Source organism: Aythya ferina, assembly GCF_964211825.1.
Source record: "Aythya ferina genome assembly, chromosome: 2".
NCBI classification, from domain to species: domain Eukaryota; kingdom Metazoa; phylum Chordata; class Aves; order Anseriformes; family Anatidae; genus Aythya; species Aythya ferina.
In genome coordinates, this window is record NC_140297.1 from 91,300,908 (window position 1) to 91,318,999 (window position 18,092).

The following is an 18,092-nucleotide window of genomic DNA, read 5'->3' on the forward strand; positions in this document are numbered from 1 at the left end:
TAACAAATTCAAGTTATTTTCAAGTAATGACATCAAGATAAAAACAAAACAACAAACAAACAAAAAACTCCCTGTTGCATTAGTAATCCCCAGAGTATTCCACACCCTTTATAAATTTATTTCAGAGACTAAGCAAGGTTATACTACAGCATGAAATACAGTGATCTGTTTGAATAAAAGTAGTTGCAAAAATCTGGCTAATACTCACATAAAGTTGAGATTAGAGAGTACATTCCACCTGCTGATAACAAAATTGCCAAGTCTGTGTACCAAAAATTAACATTCATTTAAAGAAAGCAGCTTCTAAGTGATCATTGTGAAAATTTCAATGCCATTTTGCAGTCATTTCTGTTGCATGATTTGTGCTTGAAAAGTTATTTCCTACTTGTTCTTAAACACACTTCTCTACTGTTTAAAAGTAAGACACCTTTTACTTTGTGTGGTTGTTGATTTTGGAGATAGATGGTGATGGTTGTTAGTCTTTTATCATTTTCAGCAGTGTGGATGGCATTTCAGACTATATTAGCCCTAGATGATATAAAGATCTTTAGCTACATGCTCATACCCAAGCTAGTGGACATCCAAGAGAATTTTAGCCTCCAAGGCACCATCACACAAATGGGGGGCAGTGTAGATGGGCAAAGAAGCCCATATGTGGCCAACGAAGCCCTTCCTGTTCCATGACAAAAAGGCACTGTAGGACTTTTCCAATCTGCAATAAATCACATGCTGAAGGGATTGGGCAGAAGGGGAGAAGGAAATATACTTTTTCTTTTTTTTTTTCCAACTCACAGAATAAAAAATGTTCTCTCCTGGGCATAACCAAGGTAGAAGGCAATGCCTTGCTGACAGAGAAACATATTTAGCACCACAATTTGTTGGCAGTGTTTGTACTTGTTTCCTGAGAAATACATGGAGTGTCTTGATAATGCTAGACGATAGCATTCTGCCCTGTGGGCAGATGTGTGCATAATAGATGGTGCCTAAGGCACGTCTGCCCACATTTGGTGGACTCTCCTTTGTTTACGTGACCAGGTGGCTTAGTTTTATTATATTAACTGTTGAGAACAATCTCTTCTTAATGTCAGAAATCAATACTTTATTTATAAGTATGCAGATAACAGTAATGATTTTTTTTAAGTATATGGAAAAATAGTGTGTCACTTTTTTTTTTTTTTTTTTTTTCCCCCATGATTGAAGATACTTTAAAACTGGTGGACTGGCCACACTTATTGTGAAATAATCTATTTTTGCTCTTCTTCCAAATGATGTAAATTCATGGAAAATTGTGTCAGAATCTGGCTAGAAATTGCTTTTGCTTTTTTGAGAGTCTATGTAGTCTGTTTGAGAGTTTTGCTCTCAACCTGAGACTGAGATGAGGTTATTTGGTTATTTTCCTTGAAGTTTTTGTTGTTAAGGTTCCGGATGAGTCCAGGTCTTATGTTTGCATGTGTTCAAGTACACGAGCTGTTCTTCTGAAATCAGTGGATATAATCCTGACTCCACTGATGTCAATGAAAAAACTCCCACTTACTTCAGTTTTCAATCACTTTTCAATAAACAGTTTGTGGAAGGGGAAAGAGGTTGTTGTGTTTTGTTTGTTTGTTTTGTTTTTACCAATGAATGAAGGGTAGTTAATATTTCAAGCTTTCATAACAGATGTGATACAGATATCCATGGAGAACTGTCAGAAATAATTATTTCAGTTTTGTAAAGATCTTCTGTTTTAGTAATGCCAGTTCTTTATTTTGTCCTGACTTTTACATTATATATTAATGGTAACTATATTATTATGCTGACATGAAATGTAATCTGAAGTGGTTTCAATAACATCGAGATACAATTGATGTAAAGCTTCTTACTACATCAAACTAAAACCATTCAATCATATAAAAATAAATTGACTTGTCATTATCAAAATGCTTTTGTTTTAGATTCCTGAATCTATTTTCTTCAAGACATTTGTTTAATGGGAAATTCTGAAGTAATAGCATTCTTTCTGATTTAGAGCATAATCAAACTCTGAAGGGTCAAGATTTTCTGCAGAACAGAAATGTCAGTTTTGACTATCTTTAAATGAAGCTGTTTCTTAGCTCACAGTGGCTTTTTACCAACTCAAGGAAAATCCATGTCCTAAAAGGCTATGAAAATTTGGAGCTTATTAGTCAGATGCTATTCTTGATCAAAATGGCCTGAACATGTTTGATGGGAACCTTTCACGTACAGGCTAAATGGCAAGTAGCACCATAAAAATTCTTTTACTTTTGTAAGGGACCTTGAAAATCTGGTAAGTCCAGGAGGACAAGGGCGGTCAAGGACAGGCAGGATGCAAAAAATAATATTTAAACACATCATAAGCAGAAGCAAGCATAGTGAGTTTTGCATTTAAATGAAATTTTATATGCTCACAGGAAGCATCGTCTAGTGGTTAAAGTATAGAATTGGGAGCTGAGCAATGCCACTTCTATTCTTGGCCATGCTGCTGCAGATTTTCTTCCAAACAGAGAAGAGCAGAGGTCAAAAATATACCTGTATAAAAGAGCTTTCCATTTTTAATAATAGCATGAGATAAGGCCATATCCCAGAGCATTAAAGAGAATCAGAACTTTGATTGTAGATAAGATTTTTATGAAAACCCGCTCAGAATTTCAAAACAGGGACCGATCAGAGTTAGATGAAAATGGGTATGAGAGGAAAGTCATATTTGGTCTGAAAATCATGTGAAGAGATGTATGTAAGCATAGTCTGGGGTCAGCAAATGTAGAAAGCACAAAGGATGGCAATGACACAATAATTAGTCAAGGGGTCATAAAATGTGTCCATCTCATACACCCACGAGATTTCAGTAGCAGGCTAGCATAGGACGTTAAAAGCCTCCTTCTGTATGAATGTAAAAATTACCTATAGAGACGGATTTGTGCAAAATTCATGGAAAAAAATTATGGTGTCCACAGGGTTCGTGCCTGCTGCTGAATGGGAATGAATTCAGACAAATTCAGCTGCTGAGCTGCACAGGTAACATTTACATGTGAAGTTGCCATGTGAAAAAATAAAATTTCAGCTGAGACAGCTTGGAAAGTATGACTGTAGTTATGCAGAGCTTTATCGTCATTTCCTATCTTCTAGCACATGTTCATGCCATCACCGGGTTCTTCATGTATCTGTAGCATCCAGGATCTTATTGAGCAGCTTACTTGTTAATTTACAAAGCCCAAATTAATGTTGCTTAGATTTCTCTTCTGTTACAGCCTGCTGCTCTATGTTCTAGATTCTGAAGCTGATGGTGCTAGGACATGCTGTAGGCACAAAGGTATATATTTCCAGGATAAGAAAATATACATCTTTGCAATCACGTATGTGCAGAACAACTTGTCTCTAAATGAACACCAGGTGTAGTCTAAGTTTCTAACGTTAAGGAGTTCCATGTATACTTTAAGTCTTGGTCCTCTACAAGTCCAGAATGTTTCCAGCCTTGACATCACTGATGTTCATCAGGTTTTGCACTTCAGGTGTGTCATGATTTCATGCTTAGAAATGCATGCCTTACCTGCAGGACACGATGTCATAGACATTCTTTGAGCATGGTGTTGACACCCTCTGTTTGGCCTAATGGCATTCATGCAGTAGGGAGGTCCTGTTTCAAATCCCACTTTTGCCTGAGTAGGTATGAACTTGCATTTTCTGTCTCTCTTGGGAGCAACTTAAACACCAGGCTATGGAGTAAGCTTTGAGAAAGAGTAATGGGACATAAAGCTTGGGATTCCCATCCCTCAGTTGAAGCTCTTCCAATTTCCATGAAGTGATTAAACTTCCATTGAAGAGAGAGAGAGAGAAAGAAAGGTGAATGAATGAACTGTACCTAAGTGTAGAGGACAAGGTGCCAAATACCTTCAGACATTTGAAGAATTTGAACCTGGGAGTCCAGATCCCAAGCGAGAGCTCCAAGTATATTGGAGATGATCTTAAATCTATTTTATTAGCAAAGAATGGCTAAAGTGTCCAACTTCAGGAAAGCATTAATAACTATGAATTGCAAGAGAAGAGAAATGTCAGCTGCAGCTCAGTCTAATAGCTATCCTGGGGAACAGGGGGAGAAAAGGTGCACCTCCATCTCCAGCACTGCCACGTGGCCAGCCTCAGGAGGCTGGTTTTCCACATCACACTCTGAGGCACCTAACTGTCCCCATGTGCTATCTAATAACACATCATTATTCAAGTCAGGATTTTTGCTGAAGCATCGAAGCATCAAGAAATATGTGTCTTTCTGACAATACAGGCCATCTCACTTTTTCCATCAAGAATCCCAGTGACATCTGTAAACTTCTCTGTAAAGCTATTTAAAACCTCTGAATGAAAAATGAAGTGGCAGTAGTTTTTCTCTCGAGAACGGATTAAAAATCTAAGAGAGGCAAGGTTTTAGGAGAGAGATTATCTTTTATTAGATCATCTGCTATATTTGAAGAAGCAGGCCAGCTTTCAGAGTGAGTCCCTCTCCACTGTAATCTTGATCACTGCTCATTACCACAAGGTGTTACAGAAATCAACCCCCTAGTTGGTCTCTACCTTTGTATCTCTTTCTCAATTTATTGCAGGAAGTTATTTTTTTTCCCTTTCTGTTGCTGATTTTGTGATTACTCTAGTTAGTCATCTTGCCTGAGGTACAGTTTTCAGAAGTTGGACTGCACTACCTTTACAGCTCCAGGGACATCATTTCAGCAGCAGAATACCCATCTGCTTTGTACCATCTGGTTTCCACTTCTGCCTCTGCCACCTGAATGCATGGATCCAGAGAAGTAGGCCTGGCATTTTGCAGTTTAGCATGCATACATGTAGGAAGTATATTAAATGATTAAATATTTAATAGTTAATTATTACATTTTAAAAGACGGATCTCTAAGAACAGCTGATGCTTATTTTATTGAAATGTAGGTACCCCAAGGCATTTGGGTTCATGGCTAAAAAGGTGTTAGCTCCTTGAAGGTTAAAAAGAGGAGAGAATTTAGGGACAGGGAGGGAAAATAATAAGAGTATTTTCTTCTGTATTTCTATAATGACAGTCAGCTTTCTCTGGAAAGTCAGTTTGCAGTGTCAGTCCCGGTGTCCATTCCCTTGTCATTCTTTGACTTCAAAGATTCTAGTTAGGCACCCACTAATTTCTGCAAGTGATCTGCAGAGGGGACTGAACCTCTTCATTTTCTGTTTTCTCTTTAAAATCTTCACTAGCTTTCAGAATTCAAACATGGAAATGCATTAATGAGAAAGCAAAGCTGGTGAAAAATGACATGGGTTTTCAGTGAAGTTTGGCTGTAGCAGTTATACCCAGCAAACTGGAAACTGTTATGCTCTACTGAAAGCTGTCCCCAGGATCCAGTCCAGTTTTGCATCTGCCCAAATTCAAGGGGTTCTGAGAGAAGCTTTTTTCTCAAGCTGAGTCCTCAGGCTGAGATTTAGCTACTGAAGCACTAACGTACCTGTGCTTTTTTTTTTTTTTTTCTTTGTAAACAGTTCTCTTAAAATTTTAGTTCATTTTGTTGTTTTCAGCAAGTCTCCTCACAATCTCCAAGGGTTCATAATTATACCGGTTACATTCATAGGAATCTAAATTGTGGCAAGCTAACACCTGTATTTTACACTGTGATTTCAATAAGTTAGTTACAAAGTAGAGTCATTCACAGATGTGAATAAGGGTAATGATACTCTTGACTTTTGTTTTCCCATTTTCTTCCTGCTCCTTCTAATAAATACACAAAACATAAGGGAAGCTTAGATACTCAAACTTTAAAGGTTTGAGTACAAAAATCGGAATTGTGAAGAGACAACCTGAAAATGGCCAGTGAGAATAATAGGGTATAAAAAGTCAATTACTTGCAAAGCATTGGGATCTTGGGGAGAAAGTGTCATAACAGTACCACATAATGGCTCCATTATAAGACTCTAGATCCTTTACAGAGCAAGGTTAATAAGCTCCTCTAAAACTTTGAGGAAGGTTACAACAGTCTAAACTCACTTGCTGCCTTGGTCTAATTTAAGCATACATTAATGTTTCTACAGTCACTTGATGCTGAGTAGTGGAAGGAAACATTGTAATCCACTAAATGTGCTGTTGTAATAACAAAATTTATCAGATTTAATACTAATTAGTAAAACATTTTAAAATGAGCTAAAACTACAAAATGAAGTATAATTCAGTAAAACAAGATAATGTAAAATGCAAATCAGTAAAAATAAAGTGAATTATTACATTTAAGGGTAGAAGATACTGAACATTAACATTTTAAATTTTATTGATTTTTTAGATATTAAAAATGAGGATTTAGGTTTTGATGCAAAATGTATCTGCCTGCAGTTCTTTCAGGAGCAATGCACCACTGTTTGTTCTAACATCAGTAAATTCATTACAAAGAAGCATGAATGTACAAAATTTCTTGGTATTACTGAGTGCTCTGTGCTGAGATGGTGGCATCAGTGGAGCCCTCTCCACCCGTTCTCCCACCTCCACTCCATCCAGTATTGTGGATATACTTCTGCATGTCACCAGGAGATATTAAAATGTAGCACGTTTCTTAAAAGCTATTCAATTCCTTCTCTTTTCTGCAGGTGCATGAAAAATGCTTTTGTTGGCTCAGGCATTGATGTAGCAGCAATTTCTGCAAGCTTTACTATTCAACTTCATTAGTTATTTGGAGAAATTTTATGGAATGGTGTAGGGAAAGTGAAACTGAGGGAAATTTATTGCATTTTAGTGTTAAAAGAATTTGTTAATTAGCTTGGAATAAGAAAGAAAAAATAAACAGAACATTCCCTTATTTAGATACAGATAAGCTTTTTTGATTGTTTGTTGTTTTGTCGTCATTGTTGTTGTTTGTTCACTTTAATAGGAATGTCCCTTCTTTCCCCTTAGCAGATTTTTTCAGTGTGTAGCCAATACCTCTCTGAGAGTCTGAGTGCTGCCCCTAAGGCATCTGTAGAACTTTGCTAAGAAAATCAACTCTATCGTGAGTAAATTTTAAGGAGCTACAAGCAAAAAAATACTGAAATCTAATGCTATATGGTAGAACCTCTATACTTAAGCTTTTTTTTTTTTTTTTTTTTTTTTTTTTTTTTTTTTCTAATATCATTATTAAGCTCCTAAGGTCTTATCCTAAACACCATGAAGTCAACAAGAAAACTGCTAATGACTTCCAGGGCCTTAGGATCAACACCTCCGTTTATTGGGGTTTGTTTGCCTTTAATGTATAAAATTAGAAGAAGATGCATGAATGGCAAGGATTGGAGTTTCCTGACGTGGTCATTCAGCAGACAAGAGGCACTAGAAATTGGCACTGCTGAGTGCTGCACTCTTTTCCTTTTACTTGCTGCATGACATTTGCACACTGGCTTATCCCCTCAGCTTCCTTGTTGTTAATCTATTGTGAAGAGCCAGAAATAAGAGGAATCCATTTCTTTTCCTTCCAGAATCCAGCAGCTGTTAAATTTAAAGTTAAGTATCTTCAGGGGTTCTGAGACAATGCTTGAAGGCAGCAAAGCAGGCATTTCTATGTCTGCAGACAGATCCACAGTGGCCAGAAAGAGAGAAAAAAAATAATATGTGAAGATACCTGCAAAAAAGATTTCTCCTCAGAATAATAACACATTCTTTCAGGTACAATAGAGTATAGGATAACTCTACTGAAGATAACACTGTTACTGCAAGAACAGAGCTGAGTTTGGCTCTTGAGGAGCAGAGATCTTTCCCCTTATGAAAACTGCCATTCGCAGGAAGACACACGGAGGAAAAAGGAATGATGTTAAGGAAAAAGGAAGTTATGGGAGTGGGAGGCTGCCATGGTGATGACCAACCTTCCACTGCTTTAAGTCCTTAAGTGTATTACACTGTGTGTTCTGGATTTAATTACAGAGCTGGGAAGTAGCGCTAATAATGTTGCACAGTTTTGTCTTCTCCCTCTGTCTGATCCGCAGCTAATTAAAATAGACATTAATTAATATGTGCTTTGGGGTTCCTGAACTTTAGGTGATTTAAGTGTTATAAATAATATATTATAACTTACAGCACATGGATCACTATGAAACAGTTTAAATTAATGTCACTAACTAAGATGTGACTGATCTTTAATGCCCTGCATTGTAGGGAACGGAACACCTCTATCTCCATGTGCCAGCTCCTTGGAAGAAGTCAGTTCAGCTGTCAGTCCCTGGGCTGCCTTCTCAAGCCAGCTAGGGAGGGTGTTTGTGGCAGAAACTGTCCATCTTTGATCTCGCAGCCTTTTTATGATGTAAAGACTTCACCTTTTAGGCAGGTGCTTAACAGGCTAGTGCCGGTTTTATATCTGCTCTATATAAGTTGCAGGTTTTGAGCGTGGCATTTTTTAATGGTTTTGTGCTTTTAGTTCTCAGTCCCACAGCATCTATGTCTTCTTGTTGGGGGTGATACATGGGAGATAACTAAAAACTCTGAAAGCATTTTTACTAGCTTCACAATTGCTTTTCTAAGTTTTGTCTTTGCACCCATTGCTGCCTTTTTATGATGGTTAGGATTAAGCACGTGCATTGTCAGCAAACTAGGCCTCTTGGTCTTGTGGACTTATTTAGAAGAAAAATCAAATAGGCAGTAAAAATGGTGGTGAATGTTAATAAAATCTGTCAGTACTAGGTCTATGCAAGAGTGAAGGCTCCATTAGTGTTAAACAGGGAAAGTCCTGGTCAAATTGGACAGCTTTTAAATGATCAGCACAGTGGTGCAACCCTTATACACACCTTATGGATGACAATGTCTTCTCCTTCACATGTATGCAGAGAGGAAGAGGCTCACCTCCCTGCTAGGAGTAATCTCCTGCAGATCTCCTTCAGACAAATCTTTAAGTCAGACAATCCTTTAGTTTTCAGGAAAAGGTTAAAGATCTGCTTTTCAAAATGACCTCCCTGTTCTGGCCTCCCACCCCCATGCCCTCCATACACATAGTAAAAGCCTTCTGTTAGAAAGGATTCAAATCAAGTACTCTGGCTACTCACAATTTTGAATGTGTCTGGATTTCTAGACTGCTGTTGGGTGCTGATTCCTTCTTATAATCACCATGGCAGCAATACTTAACTCATTCTGTTAAAAAAAAAAAAAAAAAAAAAAAAAAAAAAGCTTTTTAGGCACTTTGTCTATGAAGCACCATACCAATAAAAAAGGAAGATAAATTTTGTAATTTATTTCATGACAACACAAAATTGGAAGCCTGCAATCAGTGGGAAGTAAAAGCTTTCAGAAATAAAGCTACAAGGTGATAAGTTAAAATTGCTGGTTGTCACATCTATCCTACTGCTTTTATCCATAACTGCTCTGTTCCTTGTATAAAAAGTGTGGCGTTATTAGCATCCACTGGGGGCCTTCAGATGCCATAAAGACCTTGGGGCTCCCAGGTTAATGACTGGTATTAATTACTACCGATGTACAAATTTCTAAGGCTACATACCAGTTGCTATGTTTTATCTGAGTTATATATAAAATTCCAGTTTCTTGCCCCATTTCATGTCACTGGCTCCAGCACTGAGCTCTGCTCTAAGACAAGGCTATTTACAGGTGCCACGGATAGCTGGATTTGAGTTTGACTGCTAAAAGGGTCAGAGCTTTTGCAGCAAAATGGGCCTTCCCACAGGCTTCCAGGGGAAAAAATGGAGCTGCTGCTTTGGTTTAGCCTCCTCTCTGAAAGCACAGTCATTCCAGCTCTTGAAGAAATGAAGGAACAGGGTGGTTAATGGCTTATATGAAGGATAAAGAACAAATGTCCAACTTCCCAGCCTTTTTCCTGGCCCAGCAGTATCTCTCTGTATTTTCTTGTATTTGAAATACAGCCTGTCTCTATGCTGCTCCTTCTTTAGTGCTGCATTTGCACAACCAGCCATTCCTTGAAAGATCTGGATGGGTACCATCTCCCCATTGGCAACCCCATAGGTTGGTTGAGCCTGCATGCTCTCTTCTGCAGACTCCAAGGCTTGCAAACAGACACTCTGAAGTTTTCTCCTCTGATGCCCTTCATGCTGGGGGACTACACTCTGCAAATATCCATCAACATCTGCCTTACCACCATGCTGCAAAACCATTTTATTCCGTAGCTCCATTTAGGAGTTACCAGCTGCATATGTGACAAAGATGATAGCCAGTGGGCTGGCGCTGTAACTTCTCACTGGGTTAGCTTTGCCTCATCCTGGTCTTCCCACAATAGGTAGATGACATGTGAAACTCCTTGCCAAAGGGCATGGTAGATATAAAAAATTTAGAAGGGCTGACTGAAGATCATGAAAATAATCTGCTAAGCATTACTACATACATAAAACCCACATTCAGGTGAGAAAGATCTTGAGCTAAAATCATTAAAGACAGATAGATGAAGATAAATAGAGAAGCAAGAAAGCAAGGAGTTTCACATACGGTTGTCTTGTTCTTACTGTTCCAAAAGCATCCACTTTTGGCTGTGCTTTGTCATCGTTGTTTTATTTTTTATTATTATTGAGGCACCAGAACAAAAGATTGTCAACAGTCCTAGGAGCAAAAACTGTGTTCAGAGATCTATCAATGTCAATTCTGTAAAAGCAGAGTGAGACAAAGGCCTCCCTGCTCTACTGGAGTGGAAAGGTCTTTGGTCTAGCCCACTGTGGCTACTTCTTATGGTGTTCTTTTATGTATCTAAAATGGGAATCAGAATCACTGTGTTTATCTGTCTGTTACCCTTTTTATTGTTTTCCCTGTAGCACAACTAAATTACTTACACACACACGGAGTATTAAAACAGCAGCATCCAGGACAAAAAAGTAACTCGAGCCTTACCCCTACATCTCACTGACAACTGAAGTGCTCTGATAAGTGTGAGTTAGAGGTCAGTGACATCTTGAACCACAGTGTTGTCTTGAACAGTAGTCTTTTCAACCAGAAGAGGGTGAAGCAGACCCCAGTGCATCTTTTATAAAGAATTTTGTGATGTTTTCCCTGTGATTTCTTCAATGAAACAGTATGAGAGATACAGCTGTGGGTTTTAGGTATTTTGTCCAGTGCATTTTCTACCAGTAGAAATTTAATAGAATCATTTTCTGCCTTTGAAATACCAGGTACTATATTGATCTTTCTCTTATAAATGCTGTTATTATGGGTTTTGATGCCTCCCTGCTTATAACAAGACAAGGAGATTTGTTGTATAGCATGGTTCTGTATATGTTTTGTAAATGAGCATAATTTTGAAGGATGAAGATTGCTTTTCTTTTTCACTGAGGTTTGAGCGAGGAAACCAGTATTTACAGGAGGAAGAATTTTTGAACATTTGAACCCCAGAGAAGGTTTTTATTTAATAGGTAATTTCGCCTTTATCTGCATTCTTTTATGTGGGATTACAAATGTAATTTATCTGTCTGAATACTAGGACAGCTGCAGGGACTAATTTTACCTGACTATTGTCTCTTAAGGAGAAGTACAAGTCCTCATTTACCTAATACCAGCATTCCCTTTATTGTAATTTTTGTTTGTTTGTTTATACAAATACATTGCTTTACAAATTTCCCAGACCTCCATCTTCTCCCAGCTCTATAATCAGTATTTCCCAGGGCAGAGATGAAAACTTCCCTGGGTGGACAGATGACTTCAGTAATACCATTTTATATCCAAACTCTCAACGAATATTTAAGCACAGATTCTCCCGTTGAAGCCGACAGGGCCTTGGTGCCTGTTGGCTCTTAGCCCTGCTACACCAGAGCGCTGGCAAAAACTGCGGGTGTATGGCTCATTGCCAGCTCCCTGACAAGGGCCAGCTCCCAGCATCACTTTTTCCTGCTGTATCATAAGCACCCACAATCTGCAGGCGACGCTGGCCATGAAGTGTGCTACATTTCACATAAGGACAGCCCCAGCCTACTACGAACGTCTTGTTGGAAAGCAGCAGTTACTCTCCCATGCTTTTTCTCATACATGCAGAGCTGTAGACCTTGTCCCTCTCTGTCCTGTTGTCTGATTGAAGGCAGAAAACAGACAGTGCTCCAAGTTTGTATCACACCCCGCCAGAAACATCCCTGCTGTCCTTTGGCATCCAGCCCAACTGTAAGTGCCATCGCTGGACAGACTCTGATCTAGGGCTTGGCCTGTGCTGAACCAAGCATTTTTAGACTGCTCTGACCACCATTTACAGTCTTTTAATTAATTTTCAGCCAATTCACTTGATTTACTACAGGATCACATGCTGTAGTCTAGATTTACTCGGAGACACTGTATGCAGATAACATATCTAGTCTGCGTAAATGCATGACACTGATTAATCTAAGCCATTTTAATTAACCTAAATACAAAGTCCAACCAAAAGATTTTTTGTTGTTGCTATTGTTCTTTACTGACATATTGCAGATGAACTAACGACACCGGTAGTAACTAAAGACTACACTGCCGAATGATTCCTGTAAGGAATCTATAGAGTCTCAATTTCTTTGTTTTCCTTTGCCTTTTTTCCATCTTCACTCCTGCAGCTATCTGTGGGAACCTTGTGTTTTGTTATCTGTTCATTTCATTCTCGGTATTGAAAACATGATGTCCCTGATGCTGCCCAAAAGCAACTTTAGCCTTAGGAAAATAAGAAAAACAATAAACAATATTCAAGAGATACAGGTGAGTGTCTTTGATCTATCTACATCACTCTGAAAGGGTTGTTTCCAAAGTGGATGCAAGACTGATGTCCTTCACCTCTTTCTCACCTCCTCCCATGTGGCTGCACTGGAGGCAGGCAGTGGACAATGGGCATGAGCAGGCTGTGGAAGCCATGCATAATGTGCTGGTCTTGTGAGGACACATGTTCTGGAGGGCATTTCCCAGCTGTTCCAGCGAATGTACTATCAGCCTCACCCCCTGCACTGTGGTCATGTTTAGTTTTGAGAATATTTAAGCTTTGAGGATGCCCTTACTAGATGCTGTACCCATGGTCTGTGTCAGCTTGGACTACTTATTTACTATTTCTGCATGACTGTTCTTCTTTTGCAGTTAGCTGCAAGAATAGTTATTGAAGTGTATGAAGTGCTCAAATACCACACTTCAACAGTTTGAACTTTTTTTTTTTTAAAAAAAAAGGAAGAAAAAAAACCAAACATGAACCCAACCCTTGTATGTTATTCCTTCCTTACGTGAATGCTTTTGTTCTCTGAGACGGCTGGATGTCTGGATGGATAGGGTGGTTGCATAGTCTTTTATGTTCTTAAGAACCGGAAGGATATACTTGTGCTCTTTTGGAGTCAAAAAGAATTTGCATCAAAATTTCACTGAATTAAAAATAATGAAAGACATGGAGGAGAGAGCAGGATGGTTCTGTCAGCCAGTTTCACTGTGCTGTATCTGCCTTTGTCCTTCACTACCAAGCAAAGGTAATTAATCAGAACACTTGTGCTGAGCAAATAGGTAACAGACACATCCAGTGCAAACAGTTTGTTACTAACTTTGCCCCTTCTCCAACATGGTACAGTGGGACCTGTTCAGATACAGGTACTATAGTCAGCTGTAGATGCTTTAGTAAATGGCTACACCTGTGTGCATGAATTAGTACAGGCACAGTTACAGCCTAGCATGCCTAAGCAGCAACTAAGCTAGAACTAATGTGTCCTGCAGGTAGGATTCTGGATGCAATACTTGTATGGGGTAAAAAATGACTGTATTTTTGTATGTTCCATAATTTGGTATGTTCCCACACACTTCAGCATTGCTAGCGCTGGTGGAAAATAGAGGGATAAGAGCTAGTGGCATTAGAAGCTGCTGCTGCGCTAAATTTGGTAGCAGGAACCCACAGGGGTTTGCCATAACATTGCTGGCAAGTCATTGTGTAAGCAAAAATTATCAGCGGGGGTGTTGTTCTTAAATGTATCAGTCAGTACCTGGGTAAACATGCACAGCCACAGCCAGGGACTTAGCTATGCTCCTTCAGTGGAAAAAGGGGCTGGGAACACATAGACAGCAGACCCCCTCCTTGACAGGACATTTCCAGCTGATATTCCTTTCACGCTCCTAAACACACTTTCCAGGCTGGTGAATGAAACAGAGCTTGGAGAGTGGAACATATATATATGTATTTAATCTTGTCCTTTCCCCTTCTTTGTGAATTTCCTCAAGGAAAGAGACTGCAGTCCCAAGTTCTGGAATGGATCCAGCTATCAAAGTTCAGTGGTGTAGTGGCAGCTCACTGCTTTAATTCAGTTTGAAGTTGGAGTAATTTAGCAAGAAGGGAATGTATCGCAAAGAGCTATTGAATCCCACACATACATTAGACAGCAAATGGACTGTACATTATTATTATATCATTTCAAATTTCTGTCAGTTGTGCTGTGGGAACAATTTTTTCATATACAGTATTTAATTCTGGAAGCAATAGTTAATGCTTTGTACTGGGGCGAAGTAGTAGTGGACAAAACCACCTACAGAGCAGCAAATTTAGAGCATCTATAAATCCATCATCGGCTCCATTATTCACCATGTTTCAATTACATACCACAGGCAGCACTGACAGGAGCTTAAGAGTGGATATGGAAATCAGTTTCTGGGGAGGTGAGTTTACGGGCTTTATTTGTGCTCCTGGTCCTGAGGCAGGCTGGGAGGAGCTGCATGTGGCCGACACCTCTGAGGCCTGGTTTGTGTCATGGTGCGGCCTTCATCCAGCCCTGCCTCCTGGTGCCCCACGGACACCAGCTCAAAACCTGCAGACATCAGCAGATGCCCACTCAGATACAGTTTTAAAATCTTGTTTTCATTGCAGATTCTGCCCCATGTTTTCTGTATAACAGAAGATAAGCCGTGAGCAGCAGCACTGGCAGACATAGGATGCCTGCAATAGCTGCCTAGCTCTCAAGGAAGCACTGTGCAGCAGCACGTCCCCAGCCCTTGGAGACATCTGTCTGAGGGTCACTGTATCAGCAAGCAGGATCACTAGAGGAAATTTTTATGTTGGTCCAGGGGTATAGCCAGCCGCATGCCTTCCCTCAGCATTATTTCATTTCATTAATTAGGTCAGTTTTAATAACCAACTACCTAACTCTGCTTTGAAAGCCGGTGCCCACAAGGCATCAGAAGGAAGGTGTTAAGTGTCTGTGAGCAGCAAGCGGGTACCGGTACTGTATTTCTGTAGGAGAAGGACAGCTCGAATCACAGCTGAATAAGAGATGCCAAAAAAAAAACCAAAAAATTGCAGCCTGTCATAATGACAACAGCAGCGTCCTTGTGCATCCTGAGGCCACAGGAGCAGGAGTCGTGTCCACAGGAGGGGCCTGGCCAGGCAGAGCATGTCTCAGTGGCTCTGCTCCCACACTGCCGGTCCTGAGGCACACGTGGAGGCTTGGTGGGATTTCCTGGGTGGTGAGGAGTAGTTAAAGTGCCGGGCCAGCTTCCCCCCTTCCTTATCCCTTCAGAAAGAGGTGCTTTTTGTTGAGGAGTTAATGCCTGGCACAGTTTTGGTTTGTCTGTGGAGACGAGCTCTCTCTGTGCTGTCTAAGCTACACGGTAATGAATTGCAGCCCACTCACAGCATAACGAGGGATTTCTTGCATGGGGACAGATCTTTTACTTACTATTGCTGGAGAATCACTCGCACAAAAATTTTCCTCTTGACCCAACGCTCCACTCTTCTGGGCTCCTGCAATAGCTATGGTCTTGATTGATTCATGCATTTTGTGCACGTTTGCTGTGCAGATGGAGAGCAGGCAACTGATCTTTTGACTTTCAGACTTTCTTTATAGGCTGACATAGGATTTGGACAGATTCTCCAGAAACACAGTGGCCAGAATGATTGAAGCCATCAAGCATAACAACAATAAGAGATATCATGGGGATGTGATGCAAACGTTCTCAGTTCAGTAGTGATGGCTGTCAGTAGAAGCCTCAAAATAAACACTTGATTTGTTGAGACTGTGGGCATTTTTTGGGCCTGTTTCCAGAACTCAGCATACACGAAGAAAATAGTCAAGCAACCTACACAAATTTGCAAAGTCACGATGTATGAATTGATGGTAAAAAATGCGAAGGCTAACTTCATAGACACAAAATAAAATATTTGGAAAAATCATAATGGATACAGAGAAAAAACAAACAAACAAACAAACAAACAAACAAAAAAAAAAAAACAACAGAAATAAATACATCTAAATCAGCATAGCAAACAGCAGTAGCCTTTAATATTGTGTCTGGTGGTACAACACCAGCTTAACAGAGTGTGAAGCACAGCAACCCATCCATGGCAGTGACAGGGCATTTCCATGCCACGGATTGTATGCTCCAGTAGGAACAAGACATATCTTCCATCTTATCCTTGGACCACAACTCTAGAGTAACCTCTGTGTTGAGCAAGATGTGTCGAATATGAAGCCTGAAGGGAAGCTGCCAGATGAGACACTTACCCTAAAGCTGCGAGAGCCATCGAAATAATTGCTAGCTCCTTAACCTTTCAAGAAAAAATTAGCTGAACTGTAGAAAATGAAGGATTAAAAAGTGAACGTGGTGGGGAGGGAGAGAAAACTGGGAAGAGAAAGATGCTTTTAATTTGCAACCTGCTCTCTTCATCAGAATTACTTTAAGGATAATCAGGCAGATGCGGATGTTTCCTCAAAGGTAATGCTTGAGTGGTGAAGGTAAAATGCGATGGCTGGATAAAACACGCTTGCAAATTTGACAGGTTACATTATCTTTTATTGACATCTGAACAGAACTGCCAGACTCTAGAGGCTTTATTTTTGCATCAGCCTCTTTTTTTATGACATCTGCCATCTTTAGAAATTAAACAAACTTTTTATTGTAGAGTTTTAGCAGATTATCTCAAACAGACTTGACTGCTTCCTGATAAATTGTGTGATATGTGATGTACCTCTGACTTTAACCTGTATTTTTTTTTTTTATTTTTTTCCCCTGTAAAATCATTCAAAATAATTTATTAAATTTACTCTGTGTTATAATCTAACTTTGATCTGGGAGACAATACCAAGGCGAAATAGAAAAAGATGGATTATAGTTCCTACATTAACAGACTTGTGCCAAAAAAAAACCTTACACTTTATGAAATGAGAAAGATAAGAACATGAATTAATAATGCTTTAACAGCAGTGGCACAAAATCCTTGAACAGTAATGCTCCAAAACTACTCATATTGATTTAAAATCTATATTTAAGATGGTTAGGTCTAGAAGTCCCCCCTTCAGCCACATCAGATATAGATTTTCAATTTACAGAATTGTTTTAAATTGCAGTCTTTAATTCAGAAAATACCCTACAAAGCTTTTCATGTTTAAAAGTAAATTCCTTGCCTTTTGCTTTCTCAAATTGTTCTAGTTAAAGTTTAGCAGTCACCATTGATAAATGGTTGTGCAAGACTATGTGAAAGCAGAGCTGCCACATGTTTTGCAGAGGGCTTGTCCCATGTTGCAGAGTTGTAAGGCCTTGGAGCCTGGAATGAGGGAAATCCCATAGTGAATACAGATTAGAAAATGATTGGTCTCATGGAGAGCTTAGGGTCACCAAGGGCCAAACTGTGCCTGAGGTGATACGTACCTATTGAGTACAACAAGGGCTTGTGTTCATGCAAGGGCAGAGTTTGTCAAAAGTGCTTTGCTAATAATAAACAGAGATTGATGGTCTTAAAAATAAAGTTAGACAATTCTTCGCTTTATATTGAAGTAGCAGCAACAAGAGAATTGATTATTGCTTTCTTGCATTTCAAAACAGTTCTTGAGGACTTTGCTGGCAGTTTGCACTGTTCATTCAAAGGGAAAAGATTAGAGCCTGCAGCACCATTAATGTGCTAATATGTAATTAGTACAGTGTCACCTTAAACACCAAATTAATTCACAGTGGTTAGGTAAATTGTTGTGTATACTCACATTTATTTTTCTACAAAATGATTGAAATTTTAGTGTGTTCCAGTGAGACTTTCCTCTCCCAAGAGTAAGATGAACTGGTGTGGAACAGATGTGAAATTTAATTAGAAGAACAAAAGGGTATTTGTCACAAGTCCAAAAAATGCAACAAATAATGGGGGCTGGGACAGAAAATTGATTCCAAGAGTCGCAAAAAACGTCTCCCTTAACTAGTAATGGTAACGGGTAGAGGAGCCAGT

General features: G+C 39.3%; 2 long non-coding RNA genes across 5 annotated transcripts in view; both read left to right on the forward strand.

Moving 5' to 3' along the window:
- Positions 1–18,092, forward strand: part of LOC311431182 — a 49,690-nt gene that overhangs the window by 20,087 nt on the left and 11,511 nt on the right. The window lies entirely within an intron of this gene.
- Positions 13,573–16,406, forward strand: LOC311431419. Its single transcript, XR_014689411.1, has 3 exons — positions 13,573–13,612; positions 14,492–14,542; positions 14,751–16,406. It is a non-coding gene; the product is annotated as an uncharacterized lncRNA (long non-coding RNA).